The following is a 23,488-nucleotide window of genomic DNA, read 5'->3' on the forward strand; positions in this document are numbered from 1 at the left end:
CAAGCAACAAAGTGCAACACCAACACTACAACTGTACGTCAACAACATTACGACTGTACAACAACAACACCAACACTATGACTGTACAACAATAACACTACCACTGTACAATAATAACACTATGACAGTACAACAACACTACAACACCAACACTTTGACTGTACAACAATAACACTATGACTGTACAACAACAGCACTACAACACCAGCACTATGACTGTACAACAACACAATGACACCAACACTTTGACTGTACAACAACAGTACAACACCAACACTACGAATGTAAAACAATAACACTGCGACTGTACAACAATAGCACTATGACTGTACAACAACAACACTACAACACCAACACTACAGCTGTACAACAACAATAACACCACAACTGTACAACAATAACACTATGACTGTACAACAACACTACGACACGAACACTTTGACTGTACAACAACACTACAACACCAACACTACGGATGTACAACAATAACACTATGACTGTACAACAACAACACTACAACACCAACACTACCACTGTACAACAATAACACTATGACTGTACAACAACAGCACTACAATACCAACACTACGACTGTACAACAATAACACTATGACTGTACAACAACAACACTACAACACCAACACTACAGCTGTACAACAACAATAACACCACAACTGTACAACAATAACACTATGACTGTACAACAACAGCACTACAATACCAACACTACGACTGTACAACAATAACACTATGACTGTACAACAATAACACTATGACTGTACAACAACAACAACAACACTACAACAAAGTAACACAAGCAACAAAGTGCAACACCAACACTACAAATGTACAACAATAACACAATGACTGTACAACAACAGCACTACAACACCAACATTACGACTGTACAACAATAACACTATGACTGTACAACAACACTACGACACCAACACTTTGACTGTACAACAACAGCACCACAACACCAACACTACGAATGTACAACAATAACACTATGACTGTACAACAACAGCACTACAACACCAACACTACAACTGTACAACAATAACACTATGACTGTACAACAACAACAACACTACAACAAAGTAACACAAGCAACAAAGTGCAACACCAACACTACGAATGTACAACAATAACACTATGACTGTACAACAACAACTCTACAGCACCAACACTTTGACTCTAAAACAATAACACTACGACCTTACAACAACACTACAACTGTACGACAATAACACTATGACTGTATAACAACAACACTACGACTTTATGACAATAACAATACAACTGTACAGCTATAACACCTGTAAAACATGCCTACTTGGCAATGGTAACCATGGTAACAGTGTTGGTGTGAATGCTCTCTCACATTGAGCAGGAAAGCAGCTGATAAAGACACACTGGTCCCCACAGAGAGGGGAAATTCCTCAAAGCCTCGACCCCCTGACACCCGTCAGCCTGACCTGCTCTACTGTAGAGAGACAGCTGCACAAATACTGAGGATGAAGATGAGAGGATGAGGATGAGGATGAGGACGGGAAGAAGAGCGGAGAGGGAAGGAAAGGTCACGGAGGGTCTGCTGAGGGCGGAGCTGAGTGCCTGTTAAAGTAAAGCCAACGTTAGCCACTCCCCATGTGTGGTAACTGAGTGACATCATCATCATCGGCGTTTATTGAATGAATACACAACAACCTCCTGAAGCTCTTATCTGAGTCTGACCCGTTACACGACTTTAACTCAGTGAATGAAACTCAGAGTTTATGTGAAGACAACGAGCAAAAACCAAGTGGGTGAAGTGCACACACACGCACACACAAAGACACGCACACGCCCACACACAGAGACACACACGTACACGTGCACACGCAGAGACACACACACGTACACGTCCACACGCAGAGACACACACACGTACACACGCACACGCAGAGACACACACACGTACACGTGCACACGCAGAGACACAGACACGTACACGTGCACACGCAGAGACACACACACGTACACGTGCACACGCAGAGACACACACACGTACACGTGCACACACAGAGACACACACACGTACACGTGCACACACAGAGACACACACACGTACACGTGCACACACAGAGACACACACACGTACACGTGCACACGCAGAGACATACACGTGCACACGCAGAGACATACACGCGTACACGTGCACACGCAGAGACACACACACGTACACGTGCACACACAGAGACACACACGTACACGTGCACACGCAGAGACACACACACGTACACGTGCACACGCAGAGACATACACGTGCACACGCAGAGACATACACGCGTACACGTGCACACGCAGAGACACACACACGTACACGTGCACACGCAGAGACACACACACGTACACGTGCACACACAGAGACACACACACGTACATGTGCACACAAAGAGACACAGACAAACACCAAAAATTTCAGATTTTGGTTTTAAATAGATTTCTTTGTCATTTCCAACACAGTATTACTAATAAATCATAATAATGGTTAATTAATGTATTATTCATGCCACTATACTAATTATACCATTTTTACAACGTAATCATAAACCATTTCAAGAGGGTGAAAAAATGAGAAAAAGAACAAAAATGGGGAAAATAGAGAAAGAAAAAAAAAGGAGAGAATTTTTTTTAAATCCCGTGTTAGACAACAGTGTACGTGTAAACGTGAAACATCCCAACGTGCAGCATCTCACCTGTCGCTGGCTTTGGATCCAACAACATCATCCTGTGAAGAAACAGACACAGACGACTTTGTTATTAAAGCAACGTGAACAAACACAATGAACAAAGTAGCTGTAACACTAACATGTTTAACCACACAATAAATCACGCTACACAAAAAAAACACCTGTACAAGAATAAAACAAATAAATGAATAAATTAGGATGTGAACCATGAGAGCAGAATAAACACAGTGATGAATGAAAGCAGGAGAGAAACTGCACGGATGGCTGTGTGTGGGAAAAACAAGAAGAACAGCAGATCAAGTCAAGGAGAGATGGACTGAAAGAAGAACAAAAAATGTTTACATTATCTTTAATTCATTCATTCATATACAGAAAAGCTGACTCAGTAGAAAAGCTGTGCCCTCTGCGTGACCTTTGGTTTAACCTCCAAAAATAATGACAACCATCCGTCTCATTCATTCATATAAACGCTCAGCTGATTTTCACTTATTTATATATATATATAATTATTAGGGCTGGGGCTTTAAATCGTTATTTGTGATTTGTTAAATACTGAAAAATGACGCACTAAAAAAACAACACTTAACCCTTTTTTGTTTTTGTTTTTTTCTCCAAACAGCGTGGAACCTTCCTCATTTCACGTGTCCCCGGTATACCCATGATACTGATGCACAAACTACAATACAAAAAACAGGAGAACCAGAAGAGAAGTTGTTGCTGTGCATTAATTTAGCTAAAAAAAACACACTGGATCAAAACTAAAGCCCAGCTAGCACCGCAGTGCTAAACATGTAGCAGCTAGCACCTCAAGGCTAAACATGTAGCAGCTAGGACCTCAATGCTAAACATGTAGCAGCTAGCACCTCAATGCTAAACATGTAGCAGCTAGCACTTTAATGCTAAACATGTCGCTGCTAATAATAATAATACATCAATTTTATATAGCGCATGGATGGATGGATGGATGGATGGATGGATGTGTTGTGGGGGTTAAAGAGGAAAACATGAAACGGGGTCACGAGTTGGATTCACTTTCACAACATCTGGAAAACCTGGAAAAGTTGGCGTGAATGGAGCAGTGATGGAGTGGTCCAACAATCATCTCATCCTCTGGCTGCTCACACAGCCTCACTCACTCATTCCCTCATCTTTCCTGACGAAGGGGAGGAGCTTAAGCTTCAGTTTTCCTGGAAAGGAAAACTGGGCCGTGTGGAATATTCCTCTGTGGTGTTTCTAGCGAGTGCAGATGGGAAGTAGATGAGACTCTGTGTTTTGATTCATCCCTCAAAGCCTCGGGTTATTCTAACCTCGCTCTGGTTCCGCTTTGGTTTGAGGATCAGATAAGACCGACTTTACTGAGCCCGAGATGGAGGATAAGAAGAGATTCAAACAACAACTGATACAATCTTTACAGAAATAGATACGGCTGGACACCTAGTTGAGTTTTACAGAGAGTAGTATGAATAAATACTCAATACAGTCTAATCACTATTTATTAAGTGTTATTACACTGTGATACAGTCTTATCACTAACTTTATATAGTCTTATAGTTATACAGTCTTATCACTAACTTTATATAGTCTTAAAGTTATACAGTCTGATTACTAACTTTATAAGGTGTTATTACAGTTTTATAGTCTTATCACTAACTTTATATAGTTTTATTACAGTGTTATAAAGCTTACTACTCTGCTTTATACTTTATACGTTGTATAAAGCAACTGATAAAGAAGTGCGACTTATAGTCCAGGTAATACGGTATTAGTACACACACACACACACACACACACACACACACACACACACACACACACACACACACACACACACACACACACACACACACACACACACACACACACACAGAAAGAAAGAACAGGAAACTGTTCCAAAGGCTCAGAGCAAACCTCACATGTGTCCGATTGATCCGAGGAATTTTATGGTAATGCAGGAAAAAGCCAAAACTTTATTCCACTGTTAAGCTGCTCATTACGACACAACACACACACACACACACACACACACACACACCCTCAGACCACAGAGGAATTTCCTACTTTCATATAAAACTGATAATGGGATGCTTCCCAGCGGGAGTGGAAAATCAGAGGTGACTTACGAGCCTCCGCATTCCTGACTCGTACACACACACACACACACACACACACACACACACACACACACACACACACAGAGACACAGACACACACACACACACACACACACACACACACACACACACACACACACACACACAGAGACACAGACACACACACACACACACACACACACACACACACACACACACACACACACACACACACACACACACACACACACACACACCCACTCACCCCCCACACCTCTGGGAAAGAAAGAGCCGGAGCAGGAAAAGTGTTTCCATGTCTGCGCAGCGACGAGCCGCCTCTTATCGTTTGTCTTTCAGTTTGAGGAGGAAGCGTAGCAGGGAGGGGGAGTCGGGGGTGTTTCTCTGCTTCCTGGGAAGTTTATGAAACATGTTGTTGCAACATTGCAAAGCAGCAGCAGAAAGGAAAGGAAAGGAAAGGAAAAGAAAGGAAAGGAAAGGAAAGGAAAGGAAAGGAAAGGAGAGGAGAGGAGAGGAAAGGAAAGGAAAGGAAAGGAAAGGAAAGGAAAGGAAAGGAAAGGAAAGGAAAGGAAAGGAAAGACAGCGACAGACGGAGCCAGAAGTGACGCAGGGAACAACAGGAGGTGAGATGAGGGCGAATTAAGGCGAACGCGGGAAAAGGACGAAACGAGCCAGGAAACAGGAGGGCACGAGCCAACGAAGAGAGGAATCTGAACCACCTGCTTCACACACACACACACACAGTTCACTAATACAGCTTCCACTTCCTGACACCGTCGTCATCAAAGGACGCACCGAGGAATCACACGTGACAATAACATACATCAAAGCATGAATCGTTCACACTGAAGCTAGTTTAGCAGGTGTTCTGATGAAACCGGTGTCCATTTTAACTCATGACAACAAAAACAAACAAACCGGCCAAAGAAATTCACACACGGACAAAAAAAATACAAAAACTTAGCATGGTGATTTAGCGTGGTTAGACGTTAGCCAGCATCGTAGTACAGCACTAGGGATGGGCGATATGGACTAAAAAATGTATCCTGATAATTTGTGGTATTTATCACGACAACAATAAACATCACAATAAATAAAAAAAAACTATAAATAAATAAAACAATTCCCAACTTCAAGTGTAAACAGGTTCCTTGCAAACTACAAAGGCTACAATATCTGCTGACTCATAGAGTTCATGAGCTGATATTTTATGGAATATATTAGTGCACGTGGGTCACTATTAGTCTTATTGTATGTAATCAATTTATTTCATCACTTAAAATTCATTTTCTTAAAAAAAACACATGAAAAGAACAAATAACTTCATTATTGTTTTTACTGCTGATGAATCTTGTTTATTTTATATTTGATAATAAGTTACATAAAGTTATGATTGATAAATAAATATGATTTCCTATAATTAAACCAAATCAAGCTGATAATTTAATCATTCAGTATATTTATGTGTAATAATCTCAATAGTTACATTAGTCTAATGGGACCAGCTTTGTCTGTGAACACGTGAAATATAATTAAAATATAGTGAATAGTGACATTATTATTTATGCTAACATTTACGTGAAATGTTTAGCTTTTATTCTTTCATAGTAAAGTGTAAAATCTGACCATAAACAAATCGATGGCTTTATGACAGTAAGACGTGTTCTTTTTATTTGGTCTATTCCTTATATGGAGTGGTTAGCATTAGCTCTTAGCCCAGTCTGTGAGTCGGTGTGTTAGCTTAGCATAGTTAGCTTTAGTTAAGTTTCCAGTTTATAATCGTTGCTACAGGTTCATCTTTGTCCCTGTGTTTGTGGAACTTTGGGTGGATCTGATGAAGGAACTTGGATTGGTTGACTTTGTTTATCTGGTTTTAACCACGTAGCGGTTCATGATGTATCACAGCGCGGTAGCGCGGTAGCTTCAAGTAGCTGAGACGAGCACCGCCGTCTGTGGGTGTGTGAGGGGGCTGAGGGGCGGCAGTGGTGCACACCGTGGAGGCTTCGCTGCCGTGAACAGCGTTCCTCTCCAGAGAATAATACGTTGTTGACAAACTTGTGGACAGTTTTGGCCTTTGGAACAAGGTTTTTAGGGGCATTTGTGAATAAACTGAGGGACACATGACCCTCGCTAATTTCCGACATGGGCATTTATCGTTTCTATCGTGGGATGACATATTCTTACCGGTGAGAATGTTTTTCACGATACATCGTGAACGACGATATATCTCATTCTTATACAGCATACACCCAATTAATCCTGGAAATTAGAGAGAGAGAGAGAAAATCCAGCTCAGATACAAGCCCTAAAAGAATATCTAATTGTTTTATTTTCCTATTGTTTTTTTTGTTTTGTGTTTTTTTAATGTTGTTTTTGTATTACCCTTTAAATATTTCAAACTTCTTTTTTTAATAGTATTTTTTATTTTGTATTACTATTACTATTAATAGTAAAATTACATTTTTTTCATTGAAAAAAAAGTTTTTGGGCTATTGTTATTATTTTATCAGTGTTTTTAATAAGTTTAGGATGACGTCATCTTGTTCCTCTCAATCACTGCCTCCATGTTTCCTTCACTCCACATTTCCCCCTCTCTCCATCTGTGCATCCTTTGTTTTCACCCCAGTGTGTGTGTGTGTGTGTGTGTGTGTGTGTGTGTGTGTGTGTGTGTGTGTGTGTGTGGTGCTGGCATTGCCTGCTGCACAGATGGTACACTGAGTTTATACCTGTAGAGCAGGCAGTGGAGCATAACTTGGAGCGTGTCACAAATAAATAAGGATAAGGTGCACTAAGCTAACTCGCTATGTTAAAATAAAGGGGGCTACGCTAACTCACTCTGTGCGCTGTTAAAAAAAAGGGGGCTACGCTAACTCGCTATGTTAAAACGACAAATTCCATTCAGGGAGGTTTTAGGCTGAGGATCGTCTCTGATTGGAAGGGTTAGGGGGCGGGGTTTACAGAGCTGATGTCTGATTGGACGATGGAGGCGTCTACCAACAGGGGGACGCACACCAAGATCCAACATGTTACTCCCGCTCACGGGAATTAGCGTAATTCCAAAACATCAACAAGCTACGAGACAAGCACACGTACAGTAGTTCCTGGGAGAAAAGTACCCTGAGGTGAAACGTTCCATGTGATTTTAGTGACTAGAATAGCACCCTAAAAAACATAATGCAAATGTTAAATCTAAATCTAAATGTTAAATATTAAATTTAAATCAAAATGTTAAATTTAAATCTAAATGTTAAATAGAAAATGTTAAAACTAAATGTTAAATAGAAAATGTTAAATCTAAATCTAAACATTAAATATAAATGTCCCGAGTAAAACAAAATATTTAGCTAATATGCAAATTCACCGGATTGAGCTTTTCAGGTGAATTTGCATATTAACTAAATATTTAGTTTCACCCATGACATTTAGATTTAACATTTAGATTCAACATTAAGATTTAGATTTAACATTTAGTTTTAACATTAAGATTTAGATTTAACAGTTAACATTTAGCTTTATATTTAACATTTAGATTTAGATTAAACATTTATTAGTTAGAATTCACATTTACATTTAGATTTAAAATTTAGATTTATATTTAATATTTATATTTAATAATTAACATTTAGGTTTAGATTTAACATTTACATTTCAAATTTAGATTTGATATTTATATTTTATATTTAACATTTAAATTTAGATTCAACATTGATATTATATTTTTACGAGAAAAGTAAATATCATAAATTTCACAAATATTGCTGTAAATCTGGTCAAAAGTAACGTAAAAAAAATGAACACGTTTTTTAAACGTGGTTTTGGCCTGGGAATAACTTCAGATTTCAGGGAAAAGCAGTTTTTGAAGCAGGACGACATTTGTTTTGCTGTTAAAAACCACTCAGGTGGGTTTTTCTGGCTCTCATCGTCATCAATAATGTCCCTGCTGACTCAGCACAGTGGAGGCTTTGCAGTTTGTGCTGCAGGCTTTCCAAGGACAAAGATAAATGATAACGCACATTCTCTTCCTCATTTCACTGCTTGTAACTTTTCTCTCTCAGTAAACAACAAACAAACCCACTTCCTGACTCAACTTTGACTGGTTCAGATCAGATAAGGTCGAGCCTTTGTCGTCATGGGGGGAAATCTGTTTGGGTTTCAAGTCTGCAGGGTCACAAAAAAGCTGAATAACAACACAGTAAGAGCTTTAACACAAAGCTAAATACATCTGTCTTTGATTAGTCTGGGAGCATTATTTCTCATTGAACTATTCCACACAGCATTATAAAACAAAGGTTCAAAGGACAAAGTTTCATCGATGACCAACTTTTCTTGACATGCAGACAACACTCGACTCTCCCACAGCCTTCACAGCTATAGAGTCTCTCCAATATTATATATATATATATATAATTGTAATATTATAAAGTATAACCAATCAATAAGGGGTGGGGGACCACATGTGGCCCTCCGTCTAATTTTGTGCTGCCCCAAAACAAATACACAAAATGACTCAAAAATCACACACTAGAACAACAAAAACACACAAAAGACAACAAAAATACACATAATGACAAAACATGCACTAACCGACAACGAAAACAACAAAAATGATTCCAAAAACGCACAAAAGGACAACAAAACACACAAACTGACCACAATAATACAAACAAGGATGACAAAAATAAACAAAATGATGAAGCATAAACTGAACGACAATGAAAACAGAATGCCAAAAAAAAACAAAGAATGACACAAAATGACACTAAAGGACTCCAAAAACAAGAACATTGAGAGCGTTGCTCATTTGCGCGCCACACCTTTGTTCATCCACAGCGGGAACTTTACGTCATTACAACAGTAAACCCAACCTGGCAACGCAGCTTCTACAGCTGTTGTATAAAGTATCTGAAATGAAAAGGAAATCACAAGCATTTCCTCGACTGAGTGTTTTAGATGAACTTTATCATCATGTCTATGCAGACACACACACGCACACACACACACACACACTGAGGATGAGGTCGCACACTTCACTGTCTGAGAATTTGTGAATGGAAAAACGTTTGAAGGCACTTTGCGGGCGGAGGGACGGAGAGTGTCCGTCTGTCTCCCTCTCAGGGACATCCTCTCCTCGTCTAACGTCTGACAGCATGCGATGCATTCAAGTCCATCCGTCACTTTATTTGTCTTTCCGTCTGCACTGTTGACAGAGCTGTTTGCTCGTCTTTGCTGATTCTTCTCCTCCGTCCCCTCTCGCTCCGTCGCTCAAATCTAATCCACGGAAAGCTGCAGATTCACGGATCGCACCGGTTGGTTTACTGTGGAATATTCCACTCATGGGATGCTTTGCCAAAAATATCTGAGCAAACTTTACGACTTTTAGGGATAAAAGCTGACAACAAAGCTCATCAACTCAGTCGGTGTGCCACGTTTGTCAACAAACCAAGACTAGATCAGATCAGGAGGTGGAATTCTAGTGATTCCAATGGAAGTATAGAAAAACTTTACCCAAAGAAATTTACTCCAAAACACAGAATGTTACCCCCAAACAAAAAACTTTACCCCAAAAAAAAGAAATTTAGCCAAGAATTGAGAACTTTACCCCCAAACTGAGAACTTCACCCAATAACAAAGATGTTTCTGCAAAAACAGGGAGGTTTATATGCTGTATGGTCTGTTTGTTCTGTCCTCGTTTGGTGTGAACACACAAACAAAGTCTAGGTCGGATCAGGAGGGGGATCTCTGAAGCGTTTCTAATGAATGTCTAGAGAAACTTTACCCAGAACAAAGAACTTTTCCCCAAAATAAAGAACTTTACCCCCAAACTGAGAACTTCATCGAATAACAAAGACGTTTCCCCAAAAACAGAGAAGTTTAAATGCTCTATGGTCTGTTTGTTCTGTCCTCGTTTGGTGTGAACACACAAACAAAGTCTAGGTCGGATCAGGAGGGGGATCTCTGAAACGTTTCTAATGAATGTCTAGAGAAACTTTACACCAGAACAAATAACTTGACCCAAGAACTGAGAACTTCAGTAACGAACATTTACTCAAAAACAGAGATGTTTAAACGTCAACGGGTCTGTTGGCTCTGATAGTCCTCGTTCGGTCGATGTGAACACGCAAATGAAGCCTAGATCAGATCAGGAGGGGGAATTCTAGAGTGATTCTAATGGAAGTCTAGAAAAACTAAGGTTGCATTCACACCAATGAATCCTAGAGCGGTTTAAAAACTCTAGCTTCCCCTTGCTCTGATAGTCCTCCTCATTTGGTCGCCATGAACACGCAAATGAATTATAGAGCGATTGTTTTTGTCGGTCTCGGAGCATTTACAATCTAAATCTTGAGCTGATCAAACATACATTAGCACGGCATTGTGGGTGATCAGGAGAACCAGCGACTGTGCAAACCAGGGCTTTAAAACCATCAAAAACATGGGAACTTGTTGCTGCTCCATTGATGAATGTTGGTAAAAAACAAACGGAGAAAGAAGAAGTTTGTGATCTTTCTACAGCTTTGGCTTTGACCCATAGATGAGCCTTTGTTTCTCTGCCTAGAGAAGTCTCTACTCCAGTAACGACTGGTTACAGTAACTAGTTACACTGGTTACAGTAACTAGTTACATTGGTTACAGTAACCAGCTACATTGGTTACAGTAACTAGTTACACTGGTTACAGTAACTAGTTACACTCTTTACAGTAACTAGTTACATTATTTACAGTAACTAGCTACACTGGTTACAGTAACTAGTTACATTATTTACAGTAACTAGCTACACTGGTTACAGTAACTAGCTACACTGGTTACAGTAACTAGTTACATTATTTACAGTAACTAGCTACACTGGTTACAGTAACTAGCTACACTGGTTACAGTAACTAGTTACATTATTTACAGTAACTAGCTACACTGGTTACAGTAACTAGCTACACTGGTTACAGTAACTAGTTACATTATTTACAGTAACTAGCTACACTGGTTACAGTAACTAGCTACATTGGTTACAGTAACTAGCTACACTGGTTACAGTAACTAGCTACATTGGTTACAGTAACTAGTTACACTGGTTACAGTAACTAGTTACATAGGTTACAGTAACTAGCTACATTGGTTACAGTAACTAGTTACACTGGTTACAGTAACTAGCTACATTGGTTACAGTAACCAGCTACATTGGTTACAGTAACTAGTTACATTGGTTACAGTAACTAGCTACACTGGTTACAGTAACTAGCTACATTGGTTACAGTAACTAGTTACATTGGTTACAGTAACTAGCTACACTGGTTACAGTAACTAGCTACATTGGTTACAGTAACTAGTTACACTGGTTACAGTAACCAGTTACACTGGTTACAGTGACTAGTTACATTGGTTACAGTAACTAGTTACACTGGTTACAGTAACCAGCTACATTGGTTACAGTGACTAGTTACATAGGTTACAGTAACTAGCTACACTGGTTACAGTAACTAGTTACACTGGTTACAGTAACTAGTTACATAGGTTACAGTAACTAGCTACACTGGTTACAGTAACTAGCTACATTGGTTACAGTAACCAGCTACATTGGTTACAGTAACTAGTTACATTGGTTACAGTAACTAGCTACACTGGTTACAGTAACTAGCTACATTGGTTACAGTAACCAGCTACATTGGTTACAGTAACTAGTTACACTGGTTACAGTAACCAGTTACATTGGTTACAGTGACTAGTTACACTGGTTACAGTAACTAGTTACACTGGTTACAGTAACTAGTTACACTGGTTACAGTAACCAGCTACATTGGTTACAGTGACTAGTTACATTGGTTACAGTAACCAGTTACATTGGTTACAGTGACTAGTTACATTGGTTACAGTAACTAGTTACATTGGTTACAGTAACTAGTTACACTAGTTACAGTAACTAGCTACATTGGTTACAGTAACCAGCTACATTGGTTACAGTAACTAGTTACACTAGTTACAGTAACTAGCTACATTGGTTACAGTAACTAGTTACACTGGTTACAGTAACCAGCTACATTGGTTACAGTGACTAGTTACATAGGTTACAGTAACTAGCTACATTGGTTACAGTAACTAGTTACACTGGTTACAGTAACTAGTTACATAGGTTACAGTAACTAGCTACACTGGTTACAGTAACTAGCTACATTGGTTACAGTAACCAGCTACATTGGTTACAGTAACTAGTTACATTGGTTACAGTAACTAGCTACACTGGTTACAGTAACTAGCTACATTGGTTACAGTAACCAGCTACATTGGTTACAGTAACTAGTTACACTGGTTACAGTAACCAGTTACATTGGTTACAGTGACTAGTTACATTGGTTACAGTGACTAGTTACACTGGTTACAGTAACCAGCTACATTGGTTACAGTGACTAGTTACATTGGTTACAGTAACCAGTTACATTGGTTACAGTGACTAGTTACATTGGTTACAGTAACTAGTTACACTAGTTACAGTAACTAGCTACACTAGTTACAGTAACTAGCTACATTGGTTACAGTAACCAGCTACATTGGTTACAGTAACTAGTTACACTAGTTACAGTAACTAGCTACATTGGTTACAGTAACTAGTTACATTGGTTACAGTAAGTAGTTACACTGGTTACAGTAACCAGCTACATTGGTTACAGTGACTAGTTACATTGGTTACAGTAACTAGCTACATTGGTTACAGTAACTAGCTACATTGGTTACAGTAACTAGTTACACTAGTTACAGTAACTAGTTACATTGGTTACAGTAACTAGTTACATTGGTTACAGTAACTAGTTACACTAGTTACAGTAACTAGCTACATTGGTTACAGTAACCAGCTACATTGGTTACAGTAACTAGTTACACTGGTTACAGTAACCAGCTACATTGGTTACAGTAACTAGTTACATTATTTACAGTAACTAGTTACACTGGTTACAGTAACTAGTTACACTAATTGGTTTTTTTCAGCCCTAAAACATACTTTACTAACAATAAAGTTAATTGTTTTTACTAATTATAAATACATATTGACCAGACATGTTCTAGAAAAAATATGCTTTATTGTTGAATACAAACACCAACACTGAACAGACCCTGAATGCAAAAAGTGCAACAGTTTTTAATCAAAATGCTCATCAGAAGTGCAAGTCAGTAAACAAGGAATCTTAAAGTGCATAACATGAACCTGTCATGAAGACATATTTCTTTAGGTATAACAAAATAAAATAATAAACACAAAGCATAAACAAACATACTGTATGTAATGTTATTGTGTGCTTCCTGTGTGTTCTCCACATGGGCTTGTGCTCTGGCTTTCATTCTGTTGACGTGCTTTGCAGAAGCAAAATGTTTGTCCATAGACGACTTCCGCTTTTGCTCGATGATAATATTGCTTTTTTCGTCTACATATATATGTCTATGGTGCAAAGCAGATTCTCCACTACTTCCGTAGCAACTACAAGCGCTAAAATGCCAAAAATAACGATAAGCGGAAGCATATTTATGTTTTTTTTTCAGCAAAATTGCAGGAAAGTTGCGAGCTTTTGGAAAAATTGCATTGATTTCGCAGAGTTTGCTTGATTTTGTGTTAATAGTTGCAATTGCAACATTGTGAAATCCTGGAAGGACTGAGTTACAGTAACTAGTTACAGTAACTAGTTACAGTAACTGAAGTTGTTCTCTGAACACAAACCCAGACAAACCAAGGAGATGAAATGTCCACACGTAGCGCATCTTGTTTATTCAGAGAGAAGTGGTCATGTGACCATGTAGGTCATGATCTGTCGTGTGTTTGCGGAAAAAGTGTTTCCTTAGCGTTTTTGCAACACATTTTAATACCGAAATGTCTGAAAAACCTCCTCATGAAAGAGAAAAAAAGTGTGTTTTTTTTAAATTCAGGTGTTTCCATTACCAGTGTTTATTGAACTATTTAGATTTTGTGCATTTTTAAGAGTAATGGAAACACAGCTAGAGGCTTCAAAACCACTGACACATCTCAGTCCAACCGGTTAATGAGTGAGAACCAGAGAGACAGACACCTAGCATCATCATCATCATCATCATCATCATCATCATCATCATCATCATCAGTTACAGACAGTACAGACTGTGTGTGTGTGTGTGTGTTATGGAATATAGAGCAACAGCAAACAAACAATACATTAAGAAAAAGGCAACAAAAGTACACAAAAACAACAACAAAAACGAAATTTACATGAAAAACACAAAATGACAACAAATTACACAAAAGGACGACAAATACAACATAAACATAAACAACAACATAATCACACAAAAGAATAAACAGACACAGGACGAATACAAAGTTACAAAAACTTATAAAACAACATCAACGATACAAAAAACAACTGATAACAAATAAAAATAAATAAATAATCGTGTGTGAGTCTTTTTGTGTATTGTTGATGTTTAGTGTGTGTGTGTGTGTGTGTGTGTGTGTGTGTGTGTGTGAGAGAGAGAGAGAGTGAGGCAAACACGCACGCTGTCATCGCCGGCTGCTTTATCGCCACGACAACAGCAGAGGACATCCCCCCTGCTTGGAAGGAACCTACACAAAGACACACACACACTAAACACACACTGACACACACACACACACTGGACAAAACTGGCCGCCAGCTTTGATTCCTGTCATTCCCAACATCTCTCAGCTTTCCCAGTATTCCCTCTTCATCCAGCTAACCCTTCACACACACACACACACACACACACACACACACACACACACACACACACACACACACACACACACACACACACACACACACACACACACACACACACTCACGTGCACGCCAGCCCCAAGTTTATACTCTCATCCAGTCCAGTTTGCTCGACAGCCACCTTTACATCCATCCTGCTCCACTGGGAGTGTGTGTTTACACCTGAAGGAGCTCACTGCATGTGTGTGTGTGTGTGTGTGTGTGTGTGTGTGTGTGTGTGTGTGGGAGCCCTAGAGAAACACTCCTCCTGCCACAGGAGTAAAGCCCAGCCATGACGCAGAGCCAGAAATAGACAGAAGGGCCCCTGCGGGGGGGGGGGGGACGCAGGGCCAACAGAAAGGGCTCCACAGCAGCGACTGTTGTTTACACACACACACATACTACACACTACACACACACACACTACACACTACACACACACACACACACACACACACACACACACACACACACACACACACACACACACACACACACACACTACACTAATGTGCATTACAAGCACAAAACGCACAACATTCAGCTGAAAACAGCTGAATTTTTAGTGGAACATTTCCATCAACATCTACAAACTGATTCCCACAACAAAGCTTAGAGCTAAAGATGAGATAAGACAAAACACCATGGGATGAGATCAGATGAGAAACAGAAAGATTAATGAGAAAGCTGCAAACCAGGATGAGATGAGATGAGATTGGATAAAAGAAAATGAGATTGGATGAGAAGATATTATAAGGTGACATTATACAAAATGAGATGACATGAGAGTCAGAACGATCAATGAGAAAGCTGCGAACGAGGATGAGAAAATAAGAAGACGAGGTGAGATATGATGGAATAAGAGAAAACGAGATGAGATGACATGAGCTAGGAAAGGGTGTGATGAGATGGAATGACAGAGAATGAGATGAGATAGAGTCTGAATAAAAGAGATTACATGAGATGGGATAAGAGAGAATCACAGCATCTCAAATGAGAATGAGAAACAGAAAGATTAATGAGAAAGCTGCAAACTAAGAGGAGAAAATAGGAAAATGAGATAGGAAACAATGAGTTGAGATGTAATGAGATGAGATAGGATAGGATAGTGTGATGAGATGAAATGAAAGAGAATGAGATGAGGTATGGTCTGATTGGATGAGATATAAGTAAAGAGAGATTACATGAGACGAGAGAAGAGGATGAAAATGGATAAAAGAAAATGAGATTAGATGAGAAGATAAGACATGATAAAAAAAAATGAGATGAAATGAGAATGAGATTTGATCAGAAAGAATGAGTTGAGATGTGATGAGATGAGATGAGGTGTGGTCTGATTGGACGAGATATAGGAAAAGGGAGATTATATGAGATGAGAGGATGAGGTTGGATAAAAGTAAATGAGATAGGGTGACATGAGATGAGATGAGATGAGATGAGATGAGATGAGATGAGATGAGATGAGATGAGAAGAGAATGAGTGGGTGAAACTCACACAAGTTAAAATAAGAACAAAAACAAATTGAACAAATCAAAAAGGAAACAGAAGCAGAACACAGAAGTGGACAAATTATGTGTGTGTGTGTGTGATATATTTGGAAACCTAAGCATTTTGCAGCCTGGTTTAACATTGATGTATACACAATATATTATGCATTGCTGCATGCACACACACACACACACACACACACACACACACACACACACACACACACACACACACACACACACACACTCCGTGAAAGTAGGCCATAGAGACGTCTGCTCTCTCCTCACCATTAACTGAACATTTATAATTCAGTGCTTTATTGTTGAATATCAGCTATCACACACACACACACACACACAACACACACACACACACACACACACACACACACACACACACACACACACACACACACACACACACACACACACACGCACACACACACACACAGCTGCTTATGAAACAGCTGTGTTCTTACATAAGTTACTGGCTCGTCTATGACTGACGACTGTTTGACTGATTCTCACTGTGAAAAACTCAGCAAACAGAAAAAAAAACACAAAATAAAAACAAAGGCACAAAATGTTAGTAAAATTACACAAAGTGACTCCAAAACTACAACAAAACATTGGAAAAATATACAAAACTACAGCCAAAATACACAAAATGACTAAAGAAATACATCAGGTAAAAACAAAGGCATACAATGTCTCCAGAAAAAAAAAAAAACAAAATTACACAAAGTGACTACAAACCTATAACAAAAACAGGAAAAAAAACAGAAAATTACACAAAATAACAGAGGAATGCATAAAATGACTCCAAAAATACACAAAACTATAACAAAATATAAAGAATCACAAAAATACACAAAACAGCCAAAAAATACAAAACATGACAAAAGTACATGAAAAAGTGACAGACAAAATGACATCAAAGACATGTTTATTGTCTTATTTGTTGATATGTCTGATGTGTTGAACCATGTATGTCCAGTTTGATGATGATGATGAAAACCATAACAAAAATGACACAAACTAGACAAAAGAAACTCCAAAAATGCACAAAATGACATAAAGGAAATACAAAAAACACCAAAAGAACCCAAAACAGCAACAAAACTACACAGAACGACAAAAAACACACAAAACTACAACAATGATGACACAAAATGACATCAAAGACACAAGCCTTTGTTGTTTCCTGTGTTAATGCACGTTATTATTGTCATTATTTCTAACATTGATCATGTGACCCTCAGAGGGAAACCTGGAAGCCAAAGTGTGGGGCACAGCCTTCGTTAGTGGGGATTTTTAATTTCCTGTCGTCCGTCTCTGCTGCGTTAATATTTAATGATTAAATATGGCCGACGGCGACCGTCGCTCCACGTTTCATTTCCGTCCACGTTTTATCATAGACTGAGGTTTTCATTTTTCATCAGATTCACACACAAACTGCTCCTCCTCTTCCTCTCCATCTTCTCCTTCTAGGGTTCTATAAAATCCATTTCATTGTTTCCAAATTACGTGTTTTCTGCATTCATTTTTTTCTATTCCGTTTTTTTTAGAAATATGAATCAATTTTTTCAGGAAAATATGACTTCCTCTGTTCCCTCTCCTCCCTCTCATTCCTCCTCTTCCTCCACTTCCTATTCTCCTTCCTCCTCTTCCTCCTCTTCTAACATGAATCCAGAGGAAACTGTGACATCATGTGTGAAATCCGACGCTCAGACTTTGGATTTATTTCTCCTCCAAACTTCAGCTGCGTTTGGGTGTTTCCTTCACAATAAAACGCCTCCAGCCTGAAAACGACGACCAAACCTCGAGTGCTCGGCACAAAATAAGTCTGTTTATCTTCCAAGGAAATTCACCCTTTTTCCTCCAAAAAATGAGGGTGTTTAGAGTCACAAACGGGTAATGTGAATAAATCTGTGTAGATTTAATGTAACTTATAAGATGTAACACACGACGATACTCCAAAAACACATTAAAAGATTACAAACGACAACAAAAATATACAAAATGGGTCAACGTGGGTCCAATAAACTCCAATAAACACAAAAAAAGACACAAAAATATACAAAATTAAAAAAAATTACCATGAAAATGAACAAAACAATAACAGAAATACACAGAATGACTATAAAAACACAAAGACAACAAAAACACATAAAATTACTACAATTGCACACTAAACTACAAGAAAACTACCCAAACTATACAATATCAGTTCTGCAACAAAGAAAATAGCAACAAAAAACTACACATAATGACTATAAAAACACACAGAGCAACAACAAAAAACACAAAACAGGCAAATGTTATACACAAATTGAGAGCGAGACCACACAAAACTACAGAAACACGCAAAACGACAAGACAATAAAACAAAATGAGTCCAATAACAAACAAAACAGCAAACAAACACAATCATCATAAAAACACATAAAACAACAACAAAAACACGACAAAATTATCATGAAAACAAACAAAACAATAACAGAAATGCACAAAATTACCACAACAACACATAAAACTACAAAATACTTCACAAGATCAGTTTTACAGCAAGAAAAAATCAACCAAAACCCCTGAATTAGAGCTTTGACACAGAGGAGATCATATTTAGGTGACTGACACACACACACACACACACACACACACACACACACACACACACACACACACACACACACACACACACACACACACACACACACACACTCACCTGGGAGGAGGAGGTGAGGATTTGTGCGTCGGCCATGTGTGTGTGTGTGTTGCTCTTATTTTGATTGTGTTAACATTGTGTGAATCTGTGAAAGGAACAAAAAAAAAAACATCAGAATCTTAAAACACAAACTGCTGAATCAGCTCCAGTCCAACAGGTGGCGCTGACTCACACACAGTCTGTTTGATACGCTCACAGACATAGATATAGAAACATAGATCAGACAGGTTCAGTATTCTGCAGTAAATACTGTGGCCATCTTACCCAAAATACACAAAACAACACACAAAATGACAGTGAATACACAAAACAACACAAAATGACAAAAAAAAATCTACAAAACTACAACACAATTAGACAAAATTAAAACTAAAATTCACAAAAATGACACCAAAAGAGACAAAATGACATTAAATAAACACAAAATTACAACACAATTACACAAAATTAGACAAAATGACAACTAAACTACAGAAAATGACATTGAATACACTCAAAACTACACAAAATGACAACAAAAAAGACAAAATGAAAAACCACAATAAACAAGTGGTTCTCAACTGTTCTCACCCTGGGACCCACATTTTGCCACGGTCAATAAATCACAACCCAGAATTCAACCAACCAAATTTAGCTTTTCAGAAATATCCGTTGAAAACACATAGAATCTTTTTTAAAAACATGAATCTATCTTTTATTTTTGTGCAACACACATTTCACAGCAAGCCTGAAATAAGAAACGTTTTTTTTCAAAATAAAAGACAAGTCCAACATGAGAGACATTAAGTATTTATTTATTGTTGACCAGCTGTCTGCGACCCACCCTGTACAGGCCTGCGACCCACTTTTGGGTACCGACCCACCAGTTGAGAATCGCTGCAATAAACTACAACAAAATGACACAAACTCTTTGTTGTTTCCTGTGTTAATCTCTGATTGGTCGTTATTCTAATGCTGACATGTATGTTGATCATGTGACTCTCAGATCAATTCTAATCACATGTTTGTCCGTCTCATATATACATTACATTATATACATTCATATAACAGCCCCCAACACATTCAAACACACACATATATATATAGATATATACTCAGCAGTCATCCACAAAAATTTGAAAAATACAATAAAAAAAATATCAATTAAATATCAAGAAAAAAAAGATAATAATAATAATAATAATTAATAATTAAATTAAATTAAATTAAATTAACAAAAAAGAGATTCTGGGAAGAAGACTATATATATACATATATATATATATATATATATATATGTGTGTGTACTAAAAAGATCAGTGTCTCAGTGACACAGCAGTAGCCCCTCCCCCTCCCCCCTGTGCCCCATAATGAGGTTGCGTAACAGTTTAACTCTTCCCCATGATGATGCTATCGATTAGCTCACTACACACACACACACACACACACATCAATCGGCAGATCAATCAGAGCCTAATGAGATAAACGAGCTCTGTAATTAGTTAACGAACTGCTGGTTGGATCAGTGACTGACACACACACACACACACACACACACACACAGACCATCCTTGTATTTATAGATAGATGAATATATTTTATTGCATAATTGTGACCATCCCCAGCCCTCACAAAAGAAGGGAAAGAAACACTATTATAGTGAGGATATAAAAAGAGAGAGCAGTGTTAGACCTAGGTGAGGGGAAGGGAACAGGGAAGAGGAAGTCAGGGTAGGACATGGAAAGGGTGGGGAAGAGTTAACTGCTTTATAGTGAGATAGTCTGTGTGTGTGTGTGTGTGTGTGTGTGTGTGTGTGTGTGTGTGTGTGTGTGTGTGTGTGTGTGTGTGTGTGTGTGTGTGTGTGCGTGTGTGTGTGTGTGTGTGTATAACACTGAACTGGATCTTTGTGGTGGTGCCTCCGTCCTGTGGGAGAGCCCAGGATAATTTTAGCGCTGAGCATTCTGACAGACGAGCATGTGAGGACACACGCACACACACACACACACACACACACACTTTCACCTCAGGCCTGTACTATGAAGCTGGATAAATATATCCTGATATCGCTCCGTTAGCTTCACCTAACCAAACATTCTCAGTCAGAGACCAGAGGTGTGTTCCATAAAGGAGGGTTAACAAACTCTGAGTCTATCCATAAACTCAGGGTCAACATACCCCGCGATGGGAAACTCTGTTTATCTGATTCCATTACAGCTGGTATGCAGTGGGTCAATCAACCCTGAGAACGTAAACCTTGGGTTACTTTCGTGCACGCGCGATGAAAAGCCATCATCGGTGGAGCAAAGATTAAACGAGCTGCCATGGTAACCACCCTGAGTGATTTATTCACCCTGATGGTGAAATAAGCTGGTGTTTGAGGAATATGATCATGTTCTAAAGGTGTGTTCACACTGAACACACCTTTAGTGACTATATAGTATTTTAAATCGCCTGTGATTAGTCGCGCTTTTTGGTCGTTTCATCACTTCAGTGACGTAACAACCGTTTAATAATGTGAACAATATGTGTCTGTGGGGGCGGGGCAGCAGCATAGGGAGGCTGCACTGACAGGGCTGATCACTGTAGGGTTACAGCTCTTATCATAGACAGCTCCACTTGTACTTACTCTTTAAATGTTTCTAAAGGATGAGTTCACTCAAAATATAATTAGAATGTAAAAGGTGTGTACAAGGAGTATTCCACTTTCTTTGGCCCCATTAGTTAGGAAAGCATACAGCCCTCCCACTACAGATGTCACACCTCAGGGGACCCCTCTGTGAAACTCCTGAAGTTTGCAGATGACACCACCATCATCGGTCTCATCAGGGATGGGGACGAGTCTGCCTTCAGATGGAGGTGGAACAGCTGGCTCTCTGGTGCAGTCAGAACCATCTGGAACTGAACCCGTTCAAGACTGTGGCGATGACAGTGGACTTCAGAAGAAATCCCCCCCCACTCCCCCCCCTTACCATTTTAAATAGGGAACTGGCTACCGTGGACTCCTTCAGGTTCCTGGGATCCACAATCTCACAGGACCTGAAGTGGTCCTCCCACATAGACACAACCAGGAAAAAGGCACAGCAGAGGATGTACTTCCTGCGTCAGCTGAGGAAGTTCAACCTGCCCCAGGAGCTGCTGATAATGTTCTACACCTCCATCATTCAGTCTGTTCTGTGCACCTCCATCACTGTCTGGTTTGGATCTACAACCAAACTAGACAGACACAGACTACAAAGGATAGTCAGGACTGTAGAAAAGATCATTGGTGTTGATCTGCCCTCCATCCAAGACTTATACCTGTCCAGGGTCAGGAAACGGGCAGGTAGCATCACTGCAGACCCCTCCCACCCTGCACACAAACTGTTTAAACTCCTCCCCTCAGGCAGACGCTACAGATCACTGTACGCCAAAACTTCCCGCTATAAAAACAGTTTCTTCCCCCAGGCTGTCACTGTGATCAACACTAAACAGTCATAGAGTGTCAGTCCTGTTTCTGTGGAAAAACCCTGGAACCAAACATAACAACCTTGGATCAATCTGACACTGTGAATGTTCATGTACATACCTTTAATTTAAATGTTCTACTGCACTACTTATCAATGCTCTACTGCACTATTTTCCTTTTATTATTATTATATTTTATTATTATCTTTCTTTTCTATTATTTTCCTTCTTTTTATCTTATTTTTTTATTTTTATTTTTTTATACTATTATTATTATTATTA

At 39.0% G+C, this 23,488-nt stretch overlaps 1 protein-coding gene across 8 annotated transcripts in view; it reads right to left on the reverse strand.

Moving 5' to 3' along the window:
• The window catches only part of hivep2a (HIVEP zinc finger 2a), a 90,219-nt gene that overhangs the window by 41,302 nt on the left and 25,429 nt on the right, over positions 1 to 23,488 (reverse strand). Inside the window, exons 3-4 of one of the 8 annotated variants that reach the window (XM_028440482.1) lie at positions 19,784 to 19,868; positions 2,742 to 2,773 (exon numbers count right to left, since the gene is read on the reverse strand). The gene's annotated coding sequence lies outside the window, so the exon portion shown is untranslated. The other 7 variants (XM_028440486.1, XM_028440485.1, XM_028440487.1 and 4 more) reach the window with 7 other exon arrangements.

This window comes from Gouania willdenowi (genome assembly GCF_900634775.1).
Source record: "Gouania willdenowi chromosome 24 unlocalized genomic scaffold, fGouWil2.1 scaffold_320_arrow_ctg1, whole genome shotgun sequence".
In the NCBI taxonomy this organism is placed as follows: Eukaryota; Metazoa; Chordata; class Actinopteri; order Blenniiformes; family Gobiesocidae; genus Gouania; species Gouania willdenowi.